Raw genomic sequence first — 22,041 nt, forward strand, 5'->3', positions numbered from 1 at the left:
GACTGACCTTCCAGATCATTTCTGGGGCTCTGTACTAATGAAGGAGTTGTGGGTTCCCGTTTCCTTTCTCCTTTTTCTCCCTCTTTTCCTCCAGCACCTAGTCCTCATTTTTGCATCAGCTTGTGAACTGCAGCACCTGTGGTTATTATTATTAATTTCAAAACTCCTGTTTTAACATGCAAAGTGACCCAATTACAAAATCAAAATTGATTTTAATTGTGAGCATGCCATTACTATATGGTATTCTATTCTCAGTTGTTTACATGCCACTGTCCTCAAGCACAGTGTATAATAAGTCCCCTTCCGTGAGGCTGGGAGCTTACAGATTCCTTTACTGCAAAGACCTGCATAGTTGGAAGGTGCCAGAGCAGTGAATTATAGCAACTGAATTGAGCTCTTCGAGTTCTGGCAACAGCAGGGAAGCTAAAAAGAAGCTTTGTCTTAATGGTGGCGGGAGCCCAGAACTGCCTCAGTTTAGAGTGATTAAGAGTATTTCTGAATTTCACCCTACTGCTGTCTGAAGCAGCAGCCAAGATTGAAGGGCGGGGGTGAAATGCTGCCACTGCATCAGGAAAGGGGAAGATTAGAGGAGACCGAACGGCTTCCCTAAACCCTTGCTGCTCTATGCAGAGATGATGTCACCAGGAGCTCTACAAGACATAGAGATGCTTTAGGTATGCAATTTGCTAATGTCTGGATACAGCTGCTTATTTAAAATCATCCTTAGGGCCGGGCACAGTGGCTCACACCTGTAATCCCAGCACTTTGGTAGGCCGAAGCGGGTGGATCACCTGAGGTCAGGACTTCGAGATTAGCCTGGCCAACATGGTGAAACCCTGTCTGTACTAAAAATACAAAAAAAAAAAAAAAAAATTAGCCAGGTGTGGTGGTACATGCCTGTAATCCCAGCTATTTGGGAGGCTGAGGCAGGAGAATTGCTTGACCCTGCAGCGGAGGCTGCAGTGAGCTGAGATCGTGCCACTGTACTCCAGCCTGGGTGACAGAGCAAGACTCCATGTCAAAAAAAAAAAAAGTCATCCTTTAATACAGCCCACTGTCTGTTTGTGTAGGGTCCTGAAGCTAAGAATCATTTTTCTTTTTTTAAATGATTATGGGGGGAGAGCAAAAGAAGGATGATATTTTATGACATGTAAAAATGATATGAAATTCAAATTTCAATGTCCATAAATATTTAGTGGAACACAGATCACGCCCATTTGTTTACATGTTGTTCACAGCTGCTTTCCAAGGTAACTGCAGAGTAGTTGGGAAAGAGCACACTCAGTGCTGTTCTCTGCTGCCTGCACACAATAAATCGCAGTGATGCTGCCGTAAGTTGACAGCCTCTGGAGTGCTATCCCCCGTGCTGTACTAGAACATTTCATTTTATTTTGTATTACCAGCTTTTCCAAAGACTTTAAACTATAGAGAACAAAAGAAGAGGTGGTGAGTGAGTCTGAGGCATTCACTTCCAACTCCTGAGGAGATTTTGCTAAAGACTGTAGATCTCAGAATTCCTCGTTTTTTCCTTTTTCTTTTCTTTTTTCTTTCTTTTTTTTTTTTTGAGACGGAGTCTCGCTCTGTCACCCAGGCTGGAGTACAGTTGTGCTGTCTCGGCTCACTGCAACCTCCACCTCCTGGGTTCAAGCGATTCTTCTGCCTCAGCCTCCCGAGTAGCTGGGACTACAGGCACATGCCATCATGCTGGCTAATTTTTTTGTATTTTTAGTAGAGATGGGGTTTCACAGTGAGAATTCCTCAATTTACCTTGGTTCTTTGCTTTACTTTTTTAACCCGTTCTTACACTGAGGTGTATAGGGGGTAAAAATTGAGATGGGATGGAATTAAGCTTAAGCTACAAAAGTGAGTTAGGCTTACCTAATAGTTGTTTTCAAATATCTATCTGATGCCCAAGAATGTCTGCCCAGCTTTCTCTTGTTGTGAAAGTACCTACAGAATAGCCTTTTGCCTCTCGGCCCACAAAGCCTGAACTATTTACTCTCTGGCCCTTTCTGGGAAAAGTCTGCCTATCACAGCTTTGAAAAATTCCCATCTCACTATAAAAAAGTCCAGTGCCCTGGCATTCATTGGCTTTCACGCCTGAGCCCGTCTCTTCTGCTGCAGTCTGATTCCACATGATTTCCTCACGTGTGCCCTGTGCAGCAGCCACAGCCGTGACCGCAGATTCCAGACGGCTGCTCCTCTCATCTCCTTACCCTCCCGGGGGCTGCTTCCAGGTCCCCAGTGTCCTCCCCCATACTGACTGCCCCCAGGGGCAGGGGTACCCTTTCCCCTGGCTTTATGTTTCTACAAGAGTAATAACAATAGCTGGCATCCACATCCTTACTGTACCCCATGGCCACTTTACACATAGCATCTCATTTTATCTTCTCCCAGCCTGTGGAAGTAGGTTTTATGACAATCTCCATTTTACAGTTCACAAAACTGAGACTCAGAGAGGTTAAGCAACCTGCCAAGTTCGTATAGATAGAAAGTGGCAAACCCAGGCTTGGGGTTCAGAGAAATGAGGTCCAGTACCCAGGCGCTGACTGCTTTGCCACAGGGCTGCTCTGGAAAAGCACCTGGCTTCTTGCAACCTTCCTCTGACCCTCTATGGAGGCCGCCTTGGTGACCCGATAGGGAGTGGGGGTCCATAGCCCAGGGCTCATAGTTGGATGGTGCCAATTACATGCCTTTGAGTCCTGGGGTTTGGTTTCTTCTCCTCCCCTCTCCTTACTGTCCTGCACAGCAACCCTGGGTTGGGAAGTCTTCCCTGCTGTCCCCATGCAGCTGAACCACACTCTGTACCTGGGTGGGGCTGGGGTGTGTTGACATGCCCCCTCCATGTGTTTCTTTTTAACAGATTTTACTTTTTTTAGAAAAGTTTTAAGTTTATAGAAAAACTGAGAGGCTAGTACAGAGAGGTCCCATTACCCCACACCTAGTTTTTCCTGTCATTAACATCTCACATTAGTATGATACCTTTATTTACAATTAATAAACCAATATAAATACATTCTTATAAACGGAAGTCCATAGTTTATTTAGATCTCCTTAGATTTTACCTAATCCCTTCTTTCTGTTTCAGAATCCCATCCAGGATACCATATGACATTTCATCATCATTTTCATGTCTCCTTAGCCTCGTCTTGGCTGTGGTGGTTTCTTAGGATTTCCTTGTGTTTGATGACCCAGGGGTTTTGCAGAAAGTCCCTCTGTTGGGATTAATCTGATGTTTTTCTCCTGATGAGACTGGGGTTATGGATTTGGGGGAGGAAGACCCTGGAGGTTAAGTGCCCTTCTCATCATATCATATCAAGCGTACTTGCTGTCAACGTGACTTATTGGTGTTGATACTGAGCTTGATGACCCGGCTGAGGTGGTGTTTGTCAGGGTCCTCCACTGTAAAGTTCCTCCTCTTTTGGCATGCCCTTTTGACCAAAAATCAAAAGTTATGTTCTCCAGTGGTCTTTCTTAGCAATAAAGCTGACATTTTGACCTCCATTTGTTCTTTGTGTCTTATTTCTCAATTGAGTCCATATTTGAGAAGGGAAGAAATAAATGGATGTTATGTATTGAAGCCCTAAGACCTCAGTATTATCCCCCTGGCAAAATACTTCACATCTTTATGGTTCACTCAAGCATCACTTCCTCTTTGAAGCCCTCCCTGATCTCCCCAGGCAGAGTCATTGTGTTCTCCCAGGTGCTCGCACAACCCCCCACCTGCCTCTCTTGTGGGACTTTTCTCTTGGCTGCCATAATTCCTTCTTCCTGCTCTTTCCTCCACTGGATGGTCAGCCCCTCAGGGACACCAGCCATGTTCTAGTAATCTCTATGTCCCTGAAACCTGGCCCAGAGTCTGGAATTTAGGAGATTCTTAGCAAATGTTTGCAGAATGAAAAACAAGTCTTTCCAAATCTCCCATCAGTGAGGGTTGCCTGACTCCTCCAGAATGGAGATTTACTGGGACTCCTCTTGGTGATGGTTTGAGGAAGGCAGTCCCATCTAAGGACCATTCTATTCTCTTTTCAGCTTATTAAGAAGGGGGCAGGGCTGCTTAGCTGGTGCAGTCGGAATAACACTTGAGTCTAGGACCCACATTCAGTGAAGACCTATGACCCCATCAATATTCATAGCTGTTATTGAAGGAGCAGCAGGAGGAAGGTAGTCTCTCCTGGGTACTGTGTTTCCTATTAAGTCATTAAAAAAATCTCTAAAAAGAAGTGCAGTCTTAGAAACAGGTAGTAATCATAAAAATAGCTATCATTGTTGAGTATCATTGCTGAGCAATGCTATGGTTTGGATATTTGTCCCCTCCAAACCTCATGTTGAAATTTGATGCCCAGTGTTGGAGGTGGGGCCCAGTGGGAGGTGTTTGGGTCAAGGGGTGGATCCTTCATGAATAGATTAATTCTCCCCCTAGGGGTAAGTGACTTCCCAAAAGAGTTGGTTGTTAAAAAGAGCCTGGAACTTTCAATAAAATAAAATTCAAAAAAAGAGCCTGGTACCTCCCTGCTGCTTTTCTTGCTTCCTTTCTTGCCATGTGATCTCTGTACAGCCAGCTCCCCTTCACCTACCAGTGAGTGGAAGCAGCTTGAGGCCCTCACCAGATGCCCAATTTTGAACTTTCCAGCCATTAGAATCAAGAGCTGAATAAACCACTTTAATATATAAATTACCCTGCTTATTATACCTTTATAGCAACACTAAATGAACTCAGACAAGCAAATAGTATAAGCTCTGTGTTAGGTGTTTCATACATGTGATATTTAATTCTTACAATTCTGCAAGGTAGATTGTTGCCTTGACCCTATCTGAAGGTCATATGACTAGAGGCCCAGAGAGGTAAAGCAACTTGCCCAAGATAACACAGCTATTAAAGATCTCGACCTAAGTGGGTCTAATTCTAAATTCTTTCTAGGTCAGGTGTGTTGCTCACACCTGTAATCTCAGCACTTTGGGATGCTGAGGGAGGAGGATTGATTGAGCCCAAGAGCTCAAGACCAGCTTGGGCAACATGACAAGACCCTGTCTCTACAAAAATAAAAATAATTAACCAGGTATGGTGGCATGTGCCTGTAGTCCCAGCTACTCTGGAGGCTGAGGCAGTTGGGCTGGGAGATTGAGGCTGCAGTGAGCAGTGGTTGTGCCACTGTACTCAACCCTGGTTGACAGAGCGAGAATCTGTCTAAAAAGAAAAAATATTATTCTATCTCTACTGATTCTACACTGGTTCCCTTCATAACTTTCTGCTTTTTCTCATTTTCTGCTTCTGCAATTAGCTGAGTCTAAGGAACCAATGTGAGAAAGGACACAGTATTGGCCAAGAGAACACAACAGATGGACTGAGGTTCTGTTCTTTTTTTCATAAATAAGACTCCATTTTTATAATCTTGCCCTAAGGAATGCTGACTCTAAACTATTTCTGTACATTTTTTCTGTCTTCACTGATATGACTGACTACTTTCTTGATTTTAAGATGAACATTTTCCCAAATTTTAGCATCCTCTAAAATTGGAATGTGTCTTACAATTTTATTCAACATGGATTGAAATCAAGTTTCTCTAGAGGGGGATTTGCAGATAATTCTATTTAAAGTTGTCTCAAGTTGGTGGTCTTGCCTACTTGGGTTCAAATTCTGCAGGGAATATGTTTTTCCCACCTTCACCCAGTGCCAGTGAGACTTGGAAGTCTTCTGCTGTTCTTTTTTGTGGAGTGGATTTCTCATTTACTCCTACAATGAAGGTATAGCCTTTGATAGCCCAGTTTATTTATAGAGTCTTTTAATACTGGCCATTTTTTCTTTCTTATATGGTGGTTCATGCCTATAATTCCAGCTACTCAGGAGGCTGAGGCAGGAGGATTGCTGGAGCCCAGGAGTTCAAGATACAGTAAACTATGATTGCACCCCTGCCCTCCAGCCTGGGTGACAGAGCAAGACTCTGTCTAAAAGAAAGACAGGGAGAGAGAGAAAGTTATCTTACAGCTCATGGTATTTTAGGTCCTATATTAAAATATGATAATTTATTGAGGTCTGATGTTAGTTTCAAGCAGTGTGGTAGCCAGTCTCCAAGGTGGCCCCCAGTGATTTCTGCCTTCTGATATTCACACCCTTGTGTGTTTCCTCCCACACTGAATAAGACTGACCTGTGCAATGAATAGGATATTGTGGAAATGACCAGGTGACTTCCAATGCTGCATCATAAAAGACCTTGCTGCTTCTGTCTTGTTCACTTTTGGATCACTCACTTTGGAAGAAGCCAGCTGCCATGTTGTGAGGACACTCAAGCAGTCACATGGAGAGGTCCATGTAGCCAGGGTGATGACCTTCTGCCAACAGCCAGCACTGACTAGCCAGGCATGTGAGTGAATCAACCTGAAAGCAGATCCTTCAGCCCTAGTCAAGCCTTCAGATGACTGCAGCCCTTAACCTCATGAGAGACTTTGAGCCAAACCACCCAGCTAAACTGCTCCCAGATTTGTGATTCACAGAAACTGCGAGATTACAAATGTTTATTATTTTAAGTCACCAATTTTTGCCATAATTTATTATATAGCAATGACAACTAATATAAAAGCTAGAAAAATACTTTTTGAAACAAAAACTTTTACTTGTCTTTTCAAAATCAGTTTTTATCTCCTTGTTTTCAAATGATCTCTTCCACATTAATGAGAGAATTTCTGTTGTTTTCAGGGTCAAACAACTGAGATCTAAAGCAACTATGAATATTTGCTCAGTCTAATATAAAGACTTGCAAGTGACTTTGTGCTGTATATGTCATGCTTTGTGCATGCTTCAAATTTTATAGTTTCATCGAAGAGATTTTTCTGATAATTATATAAGTAGGTAATATAAGTAGGAATAAGTTATATATCACTATTTTTAAAAGAATAGGAAAATGTTGATTGGGTTAGTTTAAATCCAGAAAGAATACTTTCAAAGATGTCCTTAATTACCCCAAAATGCCTTCGTTTGGGAGAACTAGCTAAAGAGATATGTTAGGGTACTCATCAATATTGAAGAGACCATGCTAACCCCTGGTTGCTATTCTAAGCTATGTATCTGGAGGTGCTGCAGGTCTTTCCTTTGGGCTTGCTGACACAATTATATTTTAATAAAGGTTTAGTGAACACACCCTTTGGAAAGCTTATTGGTTTTTTTTTTTTTTTTGAGATGGAGTCTTGCTCTGTCGCCCAGGCTGGAGTGCAGTGGCGCAATCTCAGCTCATTGCAAGCCCCGCCTCCTGGGTTCACGCCATTCTCCTGCTCAGCCTCCCGAGTAGCTGGGACTACAGGTTCCCGCCACCACGCCCAGCTAATTTTTTGTATTTTTAGTAGAGATGGGGTTTCACCGTGTTAGCCAGGATGGTCTTGATCTCCTGACCTCGTGATCAGCCCGCCTCAGCCCCCCAAAGTGCAGCTTATTGGTTTTTTATGTCATCTTTGGAAAAAGCCATCTTGTGCTGTCCTGTGCCCAAGACATCAGCTAAATCTACTAAGATTGATTAATGAAGATTAATATAATGTTTTCCTCTTTGGTATTCAAATGGATTATTTTAACCTGCATTTTGATTATTATTGTTGATTGTCATAAAAATTCAGTGGTTTCTAACCTTTCTTGCTCATCAAGATCTCCTGTGGAGGTGTTTATTTAATTTTTTAAAAATATAGGTAATGGACTTTTGCCTGATTTCCTAAATTAGCATCTTCAGGGGTGGGACTTGGGAACCTGTATTTTTAAAATTAACAAACCCTCCAGTTGATTCTTTGAGTCATTCCCATGCATTGGCACTAACAGGGACATCAGAAGACACTGGATTCACTCCCTGCCATCCACTGCCACTTTCTATTCCAGCCTCCAAGTCTGCAGCAAGGGAAGATGCAGATGCATTTAAAGAACCATGGAGGATCTGCTAGAAGATACTTAGAGATGATTTGGTCCACGTGCCTTCATTCATCAGATGAGGGGACCCCTACTTCATGAGCGAAGTAAAGTGACTGTCTTTCTTGAGGGGTTTTTTTATTCCATTAGTGTTATGACAATGTAGTTGAAAGTTACAAGTTAGCAAGAACAAATACAAAAACAATGGTTGCCACAGTCTCCATTCTAGGGGAGGGATGTCATTTATCATCTGGACTGCAGAACAGTTTAATTGAGAAAAGGGAGGCCTCCTCACTTTGCAAGTGATTGTACAGTAATTTTCTTGAGGAGGCTTTTCTAAGTAATTAATATAATAAGTAGGAATGAGAATGCATCTCATTTTTAGACTGGGTAAATAATTGGTTAGATTATTTTTAATTCAAAAGGAAATATTTCACTTGCCTGGGTGCAAGAGGCTTAGAAAAAGAATTAACTCTGTAGTACAAGTAGCAGAATTTCTGGGTTAGGGGCTCATCATAGCCTGAGAAAGGAGGTAATTGGTAGGAGCTTGCAGGCAAGTGAAAGGTCACAGGATCCCTGTGAATATCAGTGGGCAGGAGATTTGAAAAGAAGGAATGTCCGTGAGAAAAAATCTCTCGGGGCAGGGCGGGGGGTGTTGGTGGCTGGGGAAATCCAGGACTATGGTATCAATGCTGTGACATTGTGATTTATAATAAGAAATGTATATTTGGTCCCTGTTTCCCAGCATAAGGCTCCTAATACCCTTGGAATCTCCAAAGTAGGTTTTTTTTTTTTTTGTATAATGATGACATAATTGGTGGGGTGAGGGCTCCTGGATAGCCTCAGGATGGGGCTGGTTGCTGGAGGAGCCAACCTTGTAATTAGAGGGTTGGGACTTTAGTCCCATCCACCCCCCATCCCACCTCTGAATAAGGGAGGGGGCGGAAGGTTGAGTTGATCACTAAAAGCCAATGATTCAATCAATCAAGCCTGTATAATGAAACCTCAGAAAAACTCAAAGGACAGGGTTCAGAGAACTTCAGGCTGCTGAACACATGGAGGGTGGCATGCCCTGAGAGGGCATGAAAGCTCCACACCCCTTCCCCCATACCCTGTCCTATGCATTTCTTCCATATGGCTGTTCTTGAATGACATCCTTTTATAATAAATAAGTAGTAGTGAGTAAACCACTTTCCTGATTTCTGTGAGCTGCTCTAGCAAATAATCCACCCCAAGGCAGGGCTCACAATTTATAGCCAGTTGGTTAGAAGTACTGGTGGCCTGGATTTTTATTTGGCATCCAAAGTGGGGTGGGGGTGGTCTTGTGGAACTGAGCCCTTAACCTGTGGGATCTCACTCTGACTCCAGGTCAACAGTGTCAGAACTGAATTGAATTATAGGACACCCAGTTACTGTTGAAGAATTGTTCAGTGTGGGGAAAAACACACACATCCATGTTGAGTGTTGAGAATGTAGTAGGTGAAAACAGACAGTTTGGTTTTTCCTATTATACACATGCTCTCTTTGATGCCTGAATTGTGCTATAATTCTCCAGCCATTCTCCCAAGTTTTACTAAAATGCCTTTCGGATACACTAATCTTGTGTTGGTGCTGCTTTGGGAGAGAAAGAAGAGGGATAGCATAGGGTGAAGTGATAAGGCATGAGGATGTAGAGTTCAGTGGAAAAGGAAGATGAGAGAGAGAGGGGAGAGAGAGCATGCACCAAGAGGAAACTAATCCCTTGGAAACTCCCAGGAGAAATGGGACAATGGGCTTCATAAAGAATGTGGAACGGGCTCAAGTTATTTTTCTCAAATAACATCCAAGGGAAGGGTAATTCCCAGAAGAAAGACTTGGGAATTGACATCCCAATAGCAGATAATTGGATTACATCATAAGTTTTCTGCAAAATGAATGAAAGCGTTCATGTCATACCACACACCCTTCTGCCACATGAAAACCCTGGGTCCTGATGGACATTCCCCCCAGAGGTTGAGACTGCCTTCCTTCATGCACATCCAGCTGGTCTTTGGACACTGTTTCAGTGCTCCCCAAAGAATAAAGCCACAAGTACTCCATCAAAAGGAAGACAGCTTTACAATAGCTAAGGTCAAATGCTTAATTTAAACCCCAGGAAAGAGCGAGGGTTGTCAAGATAGAAATGAGGGATCCCCCAGCTCTTCCCAGCTTTTGTACTCTGTGATTCTTAGGAAGAGAGGGGTCAAACCCTGGTTTTGTACAGTGATGAATAAAATGGCCTGGCTGGGTGTCAGCTGGCTTGCTGAAATTGGCAGCTGGCAGGGGAGAAACAGAGAACTTCTGAGGAACTGGTTCAATCTGCATGTATGATGTGTTCATGTAGACTGCCTGCATATAGATTATATAACATCCATGACATACAGAGAAAGGCTTTGGGTTCCTGAGAAAGAAAGAAGCTCAGAAATAGACCATTTCTACGGTAACACAAATCAGGATACAGATTCTAGTCTCACACATGGGGTGATCTCAGCTGCCAGAGGACACTTGGCAGCTAGGGAAGCACAAACAAAGGAAGTCATTCCCATAGTCAGGGCCCCTACTGGAAGCTCAGAGAGTCAGGGGTTGCCTGGCAACAGCAGAGTCTTCCTGTCTTTTCATTCACCCCTGTCAAGAGCATAAGATATCTCTTTCTTTTTTCTTCTGGACCTTCATTTTTCACCTAATTTCACCCGGAATTTGTTAGGAACCCAGTGAGATATGTTTGAGGTCTCATAAGGATGCTGACTGGAGACAGATCATTCCTCACAGGAAACTGAGCCCTGCAGAGATAAATGCCATGCCTCTGAGGTGTCCAGTTGCACCTACAGTTTTGCGGACTCCTACTGTGGGCAAAATGTGATGAAGGCTCACAGCTAGGGGGAGGGAGGTGACATGGTCCTGAATGCCTGAAGAAATGGCAGATAACTGATTTATGAATTTGTATGATTATTCCTACTGCAGGCCGTCCTGATGTTTTGGAGAAGCAAGCTTTGGCTTGCAGTCCGAGATTCACTCCTGACTGTCTGTAGTCACTTTGCCTCTTGAGGCCTTGTACTCTCGACCTCTACAAGAAATCAGCTTCTGCCTGCCCCCGGCGTGGTGCTCTTAGGAGATTTGGTGAGAAGGTGAAAGAAAACTACTAGATTATAAAGGCTCTTGAGGATGGGATCATTGCTTTTTCATTCCTATGTACCTTACAGGCATCTAGCAATGAGTTTTAAAAAAAATATTAGGTATTCATTATTTTTGCCTATAAGGTACATATATTGTTCATTTTGTTGACAAATAAGAAGCACTTGTATTTCTGCTGGCTGCATGGTACCTGGCCTTTCTATTCCATTGCACCATTGTTTGGTTACTAAGGGAAAGGGTGACCCCAGAAGAAAGGCTTGAAAAGTGACATCTTGCTAGCAAAATCTGGATTACATTATAAAAGGTTTTCTATGAAATGTAAGTATTGAGATCATAGCATACATGCAGCTGTGTATACCAATGGGTCCTAATATGCATCCAGTGCATTCTTGCTATGCAGAACACAGAAGATGCAAAATGGAATTCAATATTCCTGGCAGCTCTGAGTATTATGGAAAAGGGAGTTCACTGTGTGTCAGATCAGATCAGGTCTGGACTATTTTATGGAGAGGAGATGCTCTTCTTTTCCTTGAAGCTTTGAGCTTTTGAGTTGGGGAGAAGGGCAGAATTTTACTGGGCAGAGGAAGCTTTGATGCTACCTGCTGGATATTTCCTGCTAAGAAGAAAACTGATAAAGGGAACGAGGCCCCATAAGAAGCACCCAACTTGGAGCTGAGTAAGTCTGTAAAATTGCATGGAAGACTCGATGCTGTTGGTGAGGAACTCTTGCATCAAGCCTTCTACTTTGTGTTCCTAGTAGTGTGAACCAGCAACTTTTAAAAGTTTGTCTTCTTTTCCCTGGTTTTAAGTTATTATTGCTTTCTCTTGCCAGATCCGAGGCATTTTTTAAAAGGGAGCATTTATCCTTTAACAGCACATGCTGTCATATTTTGTCCCTGTTACAGTCCTTTGAGGGAGGGAGCAGCCTCTGCTTTGTCACACAGTTGGTAGGGGTGGGAGAGAGCCAGAGCCCAGGATGTCTAAGTGACTTCCCAAAGCCACAGAGCTAGGAAATGGTGGAGCTGGGACTTGACTCTGTTGGTGGCCACACTCGCAAACCCATGCTCTGTGCCTTTCAATTTATTCTTGCTAGGCTGAACTGACAGTAGCAGGTTGAGAAAAGATGGCGCCCTCCTACAAATGAGGTGAATTTTCAAATAAGGTCAGATGGGTCAGGCTCTAAGATCAGACCTATTTTTTGTTTTAGACAGGGTCTCGCTCTGTCACCCAGGCTGGAGCACAGTGGAACCATCATGGCTCACTGCAGCCTTGCACGCCTGGGATCAAGTGATCCTTCCAGCTTAGCCTCCTGAGTAGCTGAGACTATAGGCATGCACCGCCATCACCAGCTAATTTTTTTACTTTTTATTTTTTTGTAGAGACAAGATCTCACTATGTAGCCCAGGCTGGTCTGGAACTCCTGAGCTCAAGGGATTGTTCCACCTTGGCCTCCCAAAGTGCTGGGATTACAGGCATGAGCCACCACACCCAGCCAGATCAGATCTATTAATCCACAAATGATTGGTGAGTCCAATCATCATCGTCCTCTACTCCAACTTGGGTATAGCTTTGTGATGAAGCTAGAATATCTGCCTCTGTCACATCAAGAAGAGGCATCTCAAAATATAGACAGTGAGAGTTCAGAGTCTTGGAACTGGAAAGATCAAGGCAGAAGCCTCTGGGTAGCCGCAGAAACCACTGAGAAGCAGGACTGGAAAGCTGAGGGTGAGGGAAGAGTGGGGGGTGGGGTACAGAGATTCTAGGACCTGGAGAAGTGTTCTCTGTGGTGTGGTAGAGTGGGGTTCACTGTGTTGTGATCAGGACGTTGATCAAAGTTCCCTCAAAAATTATCAAGTAGTGATTGCCAGGTTAACTTCATGACTACAGGACTAGTTAGACTTGTTAATGAGCAAGATTGCAGAGCTGAATTCTTTCCCTGTGTCACGTAAGGTGGTGCCTCCACCCCTAAGTAGAGCAGCTAGCACAGTGGTGTGGTTCTTCATGAAGGTGAAGGCTGGGAGTGAATGTTGGGTAGTTCCTGAAGCAATGGGGAGGAGTCGCTCCCAGGGAGGGCAAGAGACAGGGTGGACCAAAGGAATGTGGCTAGAAAGACATCCATCATATCAAATGGAGACTTCAGAGATGTCCAGAGACCATGATCAGCCGGTTTTGTTGGTTCTGTTTAACACGCACAGGAAAAGGTGGAAAGCACCCTCATTTGGACACGCTGCCATACTCATCTTTAGGAAGGTTTCTTTGTAGCCATCAATCTGATAAGGTAGCCCTGGGCTGGCTCCTGTCACGATGGTGCCTTTTCCCTCTGTCCTGTGACACCATGCTTAAGAGGGTGGGGTTGGAGTTATTTGGAAAGGTATTGTAGTTTTTGTGTAATCGTTTGATATTTTTATTAGGTGAGGCCCTGGACCTGTGATTTTAAAAGGCTACTTCATTGGAATTTTGTTTTGTTTTGCTTTGCTTTGCTTTTATAAAGAAAGGCCAGGTAACTGCCTCTCCTATTTTATTTCCTTTGGAAACTGGTTCTTGTGGAGGTGGCTCCTGGCACCAGAATGAAACTGAATTTCCTCCACAGGTGATGCAAAATCAGGTTCTGTTTGGGGTCATCATCTAACAGTTGTCAGGTTGTCATAAAACCACACATTTTAAAGTTTCTGGGTGTAAGATTGCTGAGAGCCCTGTGCCTGCACTGGGGGATGTGACCTTTGCTGTGGCTCTGGGGGTGAAGTCGAGGTACACACACCCAGGTTTACTCAGCAACCACTGCTGGCTGTGTCAGCCACGTTCCTGTTCCCAGAGCTCAGTTGTTCATGTCTACACCCACTGATCCCCTGGCAAAGGCATGTTCTCTTTCAGGGAGCTATCCAGTCATGCAGCTGAGGAGGTGCCTCTGTGAGCTCCCCCGATCTGACTCGTGAGCAGGATTTCCAGCGTTCTGGGCCGTTCAGCTGAGTGATAATTTTGTCTCAGGCATTTGCAGAAATGGCTGCTTATGTGTGCAGGCACGCGTGCTGCTGCCCCTGAATTCTCCATAAAGTAAGATGGTCCACTCAGCTGGCTCCGGAGACCCTTTTACACAGTCATGGAGTGGAAAATCAAGTAAAATGTTCATCCCGTTTTAAATACTCCAGTCTATTGAAACTAGTGGTATTGTGATTGCAGGTGTTTTTGTATGTTTGTCTGGGGGGACTCTGTAATCCTGATTTCGGGTTGAACAAAAACCTCAGCCTCTGTTAGTATTGCCTGAAACACGCTGCTTGAGGAGCGTGTGTTAAGGACACTCTAAAAAAGAGACTTGTGGGAGGTCTCAGGCATTTGGAAGTTTTAGATACGACTTCAAGTAAGATTCACTTTCGGGTGGGGTAAGGAGCTTCTTGATTTTCTTTCTGTTGGTTTTTAATCCAGAGGTGGACAGAGATAGCATTTGCAACATAGAGCCAAGAACCCAGCCACAGCCCCTTGTTTGGCACTGCTCAACATTCCAGCAAGAATCCACGCTGCTTAGACCAATGGCTTTAGAAGTTGAATTATTTAGGCCAGGTGCAGTGGCTCACACTTGCAATTCCAGCACTTTGGGCGGCTGAGGCAGGTGGATCACCTGAGGTCAGGAGTTCGAGACCAGCCTGGCCAACATGGTGAAACCCCGTCTCTACTAAAAGTATAAAAATTATCCAGGCGTGGTGGTGCACACCTGTAGTTTCAGCTACTTGGGAGGCTGAGGCAGGAGAATTGCTTGAACCCAGGAGGTGGAGGTTGCAGTGAGCCAACATCATGCCACTGCACTGCAGCCTGGGTGACAGAGTGAGACTCTGCCTCAAATTAAAAAAAAAAAAGAAATTGAATTATTTAAACAAATTTTCATTTAATTCAGTGCAGCTACTTCTATAGTGTCCTGAGAGAAAAGACACAGCTGAGGTCGATGGACCTGGCTTCTGATTTGTCTTACTGTTTCCTACCTGTGAGCCCATGAGCAATTTACTTTAATTCGGAGTCTGCAAACAAGAGGCCTGCTGCTGAATTTGCTTTGCATAATTTTTTTTGGCTTGGGCAACACAGGGTTTATAAAAATTTAATCAGTAACTAACATCTAAATATCAGAGTTTTCAGCATGAATCCAGATTTCTGGCTTCTTTAGAAAAATGGAAAGATCTGGCAATACTGGGCCTGAATTCCTGACTAGAAACAATTGCCTTGATCATTCTTTATATGGGGCAGTACCCTTTATTTTAATCATGATGCGGTCTCTGCTGGCATTTAAGTTTGCAACCTTGTACTTTGTTGAGCCTCAGTTTCTTAATCCACAAGATAGGCATACCATATTTGTTTCTTCTTATGCTGCTAATAAAGACATACTTAAGACTGGGTAATTTAAAAAGGAAAGTAGTTTAATGAACTCACAGTTCTACATGGCTGGAGAGGCCTCACAATCATCGTGGAAGGCAAAGGAGGAGCAAAGTCACATCTTACATGGCAGCAGGCAAGAGAGCTTGTGCAGGTAAACTTCCATTTATAAAACCATCAGTTATCATGAGACTTTTTCACTAACACAAGAACAGTGTGGGGAAACCACACCCATAATTCAATTATCTCCACCTGGTCCCACACTTGACATATGGGGATTATTACAATTCAAGGTGAGATTTGGGTTGGGATACAGCCAAACCATATCACATACTATCCTCAATTCACAGGTTCTTCTATTTTTTTTATTTTTGGTTTTTAGAGATGAGGTATCACTCTGTTGCCCAGGCTAGAGTACAGCAGCATTATCACAGCTCATTGTAGCCTCAGGCTCCTGGGCTCAAGTGATCCTCCTGCGTCAGCTCCTGAGTAGCTGGCACTACAGGTGCATGACTCAGCTTCTTGTGTGAAGACAGAGTAACATCCATAAAGCAACTAATAGGATTTCACACACAGTGGGCCCTTGAGAAACGCTGGATCTTATGGTTTGTGTGCAATCTACAAGGTGTCCCCCTGGGGAAAAATCCCAGGTGTTTCCCCATCAGGAAACACAGGGGTTATAATTTGGTTGTTCATCCCCTCTAAATCTCATGTTGAAATGTGATCCCCAGTGTTGAAGGTGGGGCCTAGTGGGAGATGTTTGGGTCATGGGGGCAGATCCCTCATGAATGTCTGGGGGCCGTCCTCACGATAACGAGTGAGTTCTCTATCACTCCATGTAAGATCTGGTTGTTTAAAAGAGCCTGCACCTACCTCCCCCTTCTCTCTTGCTTCCTCTCCTGCCATGTGACACACTGGCTCCTCTTCACTTTCTGCCATGATTTTAAGCCTTCGGAGGCTCTCAACAGAAGCAGGTGCCAGCAATAAGGTTTCCTTAGGGGAGAGATAATGGTGGGAACAGTGGAGGAATGTGTGCAAGCTGCACTCAGGCTTTGCTGTGACTTTGTCTTGGATGGAGCCTGTCAGGTTATGAAATGTCATCCATTGCACATCCCTCTATGGAGTCCTCTGGAAAGAATGGGCAACTCTTCCACAGGCTTCCTGTACAGCCTGCAGAACTATGAGCTAAATAAACCTCTTTTCTTTATAAGTTACCCAGTCTCGGGTATTCCTTTATAGCAATGCAAAGTGGCCTAACACAATGGGGTCAGCTGATTCCTAAGCAGTATGTTGGTTGACACTGTTAATATGCTCATTTCCCTGTTTCCAGACTTTTTGGATACTTCATAGTGTATTTATTGTGCTATTTCAGATGAACAATTAGATACAGTGGAGCACTTCAGATGAATATATATATAGTACTTCCCATGAATATATATCCAGTGTATTATTTGAAAATGTAATTAACATTAAGTGTATCCCAAGTCCTCCTGACTTTGTGGATGCCGTTTACATAGAGTTTATTCATATCTGTGGGGGTGGTAAGGGGAGTGTATTCTTTGGGGAAGGAAACAATTTTTACAACTACTTCCTAATTCCAGCTCGGAAGTCAGCAGGGCAGGTTGATGTGATGTTGAGTCATGCTGGGTTGATATTATGATGACAGAAACCTTAGGCCTCATTTCCATGCCTGGTGCCATCTGACTCTCTTTCTGGAAGGGCTTATGTCAGCTGTCCTCAGTGGTAACAGTGGGTTGAGCTTGATAATACTGGTTACAGAATTCTGAAAAATCACAGAAAGCCCTGAATCCCAAGCATCACACCCTAGTTCTATAGAAAAAAATCTAAAGCCAACAGTATTTTTTTTTTTAACAGAGCAAAAGGAAGCTCATGCAAAACAAGGAGAGACAAGAGCTACTGAAACCCCGAGTGGCCACTTCTGTTTCTCCTTATCCTGTCTAAGCATCTCCCTGGATGCTTAGCATCGTGGGTGGAAGGGACCTGGTGAGCCCACACAGTGGAAGTTATCCTCCAATGCTGAAAATAGATTTTCCAGTCTCATTACTCACCAATGCTCACTCGGGCAGGAAATGTTGCTTATACAGGTGCCAGGCAACCCCGTGCCTCTTGCACTCATCTCCCTTAATTATTGCAAAAGGCTTTGGGGTCCACTATTTGGTTAAGGAGAGTGTGGTGTCATCAGAGGTGTGAGAAAGCCTCACCTCCATTACCTGGGAGGCAAAGTGTCAGGGACAGAGAAGGCCTTGCTTTGGCCACAGGCCCCATGCTAAGGGACCTTAGCTCTCTGGCAGCCCATGGAGTGGGCCCTGCCCAGTCCATACCACTGTCTATTTCCCTCATGAGTGGGACAGAGGCCCTGTGCCTGGATCCTTGGGGATGCATTTGCTCTACCCCGTTCTTCTTTCCAAAGGGCTCCCCAGAGAGATGCAAAATGGAGGACATGCTCCATCCAAGACAGGGTCATAGCTCAGCCTGAGTGTGACTTGCACAGTTTCCTCTGTCTTTTCCCCCGTTATCTACCCCATAAGGAGATTTAGTGTTTTTTTTATTTTTCCCATAATACCCTGCCTACTCCATAAGATTTTCCATGAAGATCAAACATGCGTAAAAGTCCATTGTAGATGGTAGATCACTCTACTGATGTTATTATTATGACTAATAATAGTAGCTTCAAAGGGGCCCAGTGTTTCCACTTGATTTTCTTTATGCTGTGACTGTTTTATCTCAAAGAATTTTTCTTCTTGCTCACAGATATTTATATCAGCCAGAGTCCCAGCAGGAAGATGGCACCTTCCACAAGACAACTGGGCCAAGTTTAAAGATGAGATGATCTACACAGGTCTGGGCAGGGCTATGGGGGTCCCCAGGGGGTGGAGGTGCCCCAGGGAGGGGAGTAGCACTAGCACTAAGCCTGAGAGTGCAGCCTGTGCAGTCACCTGTCAGTGCTCAGAGAGTCCCCATGCTTGGTTTAACACTCTGCTGTCAAATTCTTGAAATCTCGAATACTTTTTGAACAAGGGTCTTTGCATTTCATTTTGGCCTTGGGCCCTGCAAATAATGTAGCCCATCTGCTTCGACCTCCTCCAAGTCTGAAGGGACAAAGGGAGGAAGGAATGACATTGGTGGGAGCCCAGCTATGGGAAGGGCTGTTTAATAAGGTCTGTTTTCTGAGGCCAGGCGCAGTGGCTCATGCCTGTAATCCCAGCACTTTGGGAGGCTGAGGCAGGAGGATCACCAAGGTCAGGAGTTTGAGACCAGACTGGCCCAGATGGTGAAACCCCATCTCTACTGAAAATACAAAAATTAGCCAGGTATTGTGGTGCATGCCTGTAATCTCAGCTATTTGGGAGGCTGAGGCAGGAGAATCGCTCAAACCTGGGAGATAGAGATTGCAGTGAGCCGAGATGGCACTGCTGCACGCCAGCCTGGGCAACAGAGCGAGACTCTGTCTAAACAAAAACAAAAACAAACAAAACAAACAAAAAAAAACAGGGTCTGTGGCCCAATACAGCAGCTACCATTATAACTGAGGCTTCCTATGGAGGAAGAGGGTATAAATACCCTGGCTCTTTCTCCTCCACCCTCATGAATCCTGCCAGTGCCTCCCACTGGCTGAAATGCACCAGAGTCTGTAAATTCCCCAGGCACAGAACAAGGATGTGAACTGCAGGTAGAAGACCTGGAGGGGGAAGGGAGACTAACGGCACACATGTATGCAAAGAATCAAACGATCTGCCCTTTGGCAGCCTGCAGGCCCCTACCCGTATGGCATCTTCCTGCTCAACCTCTAGAAACCACACCATCCTCCAGGACCATCCCAACATCTTTGCTGCCCATCCAGCTTGTTCACCTCCTCTGAGCCACTTGTATAGCATATCTGATCTGACTCCAAATATTTATGCATTTAAAAATGCATAAATAATTTTACAAATTTAAAGGACATACTTGAGGACCATCTGAGATATGGAAATGAGAAGCACGGTCCCTGCTTGGGTAAACAGCTGCCCACAGTTGGTTCACAGTCTTGGCTGGTCCCCTTCTAAGTGATTCTAGCCTTAGCCATGTGACCTGTTTGGCCAATGGGACACTAGCAAATGTAACACAAGTAGAGGGTTGAAACGTGCGTGCACACTGAGTCCTGCCCTGTCTTGCTGCTGAAAACTGCTGCCACCATGTGAACAAGACTGGGTTGATCACATGAAGGATGAGAGGTCCTAATTATCCCAGCCATCCACACCATGCCCGCTGAGGCCCCAGAAGCCCAAGGGAGGCCACAGAGACCATCCAGCACTACACAGCTGGCCCAGACCAGAAAATCCTCCCTCAAGGAACTTAAAGAACAGTCCTTAACCTGCAGGAGACAGATGTGTGAGCCAACAGTGACAGAGAGCACAGCAGTTACTTTGTCAGAGGCTTGTGTGGGGCAAGTGTGCAGAGCAGGGGAGCGTGGAGGGGGCCTGTGGGGACAGGAAGGACTGACAGAGGCCACCACATAGAAGCTGAGACCTGCAGAAGGAGCAGACGCTGACAAGTGTACCAGAAGCAGGAGGATGCTCCCAATGGTGGAGGACCCCAGGTGCAGGTAGACATGAGGCAGACCTTGGCATCTGAGGGCCCTGCAGGAATCCTGTGCTGCTAAGGGGAGCCTATGAGATGGGCTCACCCTGAAACAGAGATGCTTCCTGCAGCCCGGCACAGAAACTCAAGGGAAAGATTGGCCAACTGATTGTTCTCTTAAATATTCGGTTTGACTTTCCAGGTTTTTATTACTTTTTATTACCCACATTTGGTGAGAGGGCAAATCTGTTTATAGACACCGTTGGCAGGGCCTTTGTAAGCTAGTCTGGGACTCGAGCCAGAAAGGGCATATGTATATGATATAGACCACCCAGGCACCCACCAGACCCCCAAGTTATTTGTACTTTCATCCTTCCACCCTGCTGGGCAATTTAAAGTGATTTGAGATGAGACTTAAGGTTGTTAGTTATTTAGCTGGTCTTGAAACCACCTTTGCAAAGATTATGACAGTAAGAAAAGTCTAGGTGGCTGACTCCATCTTGCTTCTAGCCTCCCAGGCTAGCTGTCCTTGCTCGTTCCTGGGCATAGGCCAAGCTAACCACGGGATGAATTTAGTTTACAATTTAGCTTTGAAGCAAGAATGATAATAGTTCCTTCCTAAAACGGATCCCCTCCTGGCTCACAGACTGACACTGCCTTTGTAAAACTAATGAAAGCCCATGAAATTAGGATTATGGGAGGGGCTGAATTCTGATAAAATGTTAGCTATAATTCCTAGCTGCTCAAGAGTCATGTGGCCAGAGATCACAAGACTAGTGACTTCCCCCAGTAGCTCCCTAGTAATATCACGATTGTGGAGCCTAAGATCGGTCTTTTGAAATGTTTTTCAGACTTTTGCATTCTGGTGATCAACGGACTCCACCCAGACCCATGACTCATGACTCAGTCAGTTCTGTGGCCCCACCCAGAAGTGGACTCATTGCACAAGGACCCTTTTCCACACCCTTATGATTTAATCTCTGTCCAATCAGCAGCACCCATTCCCTAGTCCCCTGCCCCTGAGACTGTCCATAAAAGCCTAGCCTCTGAGTTCTTGGGAGACTGATTTGAGTAATAAACTCTCACATACTGCTTGGCTAGCCTTGAGATAATTAAACTCTCTACTGCAATACTACTGTCTCACAAAAAGGATCCATGGGTATCTATATTCTCTCTCTCTCTTTACATTCTCTCTCTCTCTGTCTCTCTCTCTATTTTTGCAGTTCCCAGGGAACACTGGAAAATGCAGTTTGTAGGGAAACATCTTTCTTTCCAGCTCTTTTGATGCCAATAGCAGCAAAGAGGCCACATGACATGCTCTGTGCTTCTTGGAGCAGAGCCCAGGGTCTAGTGGTTAACAGGGACAACTAAACTGTACTCTTCAGCCATCATATCCAGGATGCCACATACCATGCCTGGAAAAAAGTCCTCACTCATGCTTATTCTTGCTGTCACTCTCATCTCTCTTGGCCCCTTCTATGACAGTTCAACACAATCACACTTTGTTATTGTGTGAAAGAAGAAAATTTTTTTTTTTTCTCATGAAGATCTTGAAGAGAGCTGTTTCTGTGCGATCCACTTGACTGTTGCAAGGAGGCATGTGTTGATATGTTGATATGACTGTGCTTTTTTTTCTTTTTATTTTGATTTGCTTAGTGGGGCAGCAGACAGAGAGGTGGGGCAGAGATCCCTGTGATCCTCAGAGGGACTGTGAAGGGCTGGGACTGCTGCCTTAGACCAAGTTTTCTTGTCAATTGCAATGTCTGCGTCAGAATTTTTCTATAGATGATGGTGGAGATCCAGCACCTCAGCAGCAAGAATTTGCCACATGACACATAAACCAAATTATGCAAAACCCACAAGACATGTGAGCGATCTAGGGGATAAGGATGTCTTCCCAACCAAGACTGGAAATTCAGAAGCTAAAATGAAAAAAAGTAGACTTATTTCTAACATTTAAAATAAATACAAAATTTTTTGGCAAAATGCAACATAAAGTCATCAAGCAGGACATTTGGGGGAAAATGATAATGCAGAGGACAAAGATATTACATTTATACAAAGAGATTTTATAA

General features: G+C 44.4%; 1 long non-coding RNA gene across 2 annotated transcripts in view; it reads left to right on the top strand.

Moving 5' to 3' along the window:
- LOC129060102 (uncharacterized) overlaps positions 1 to 21,059 on the top strand; it is a 28,277-nt gene extending 7,218 nt beyond the window's left edge. Inside the window, exons 2-5 of one of the 2 annotated variants that reach the window (XR_008526528.2) lie at positions 7,856 to 7,989; positions 10,862 to 11,025; positions 18,161 to 18,248; positions 20,818 to 21,059. This is a non-coding gene — a long non-coding RNA (uncharacterized LOC129060102). The remainder of the gene's footprint in view (positions 1 to 7,855; positions 7,990 to 10,861; positions 11,026 to 18,160; positions 18,249 to 20,817) is intronic. The other variant, XR_008526529.2, reaches the window with a different exon arrangement.
- The last annotated feature ends 982 nt before the right edge of the window (positions 21,060 to 22,041 follow it).

Source organism: Pongo abelii, chromosome 5 (assembly GCF_028885655.2).
Source record: "Pongo abelii isolate AG06213 chromosome 5, NHGRI_mPonAbe1-v2.0_pri, whole genome shotgun sequence".
Classification (NCBI taxonomy): Eukaryota; Metazoa; Chordata; class Mammalia; order Primates; family Hominidae; genus Pongo; species Pongo abelii.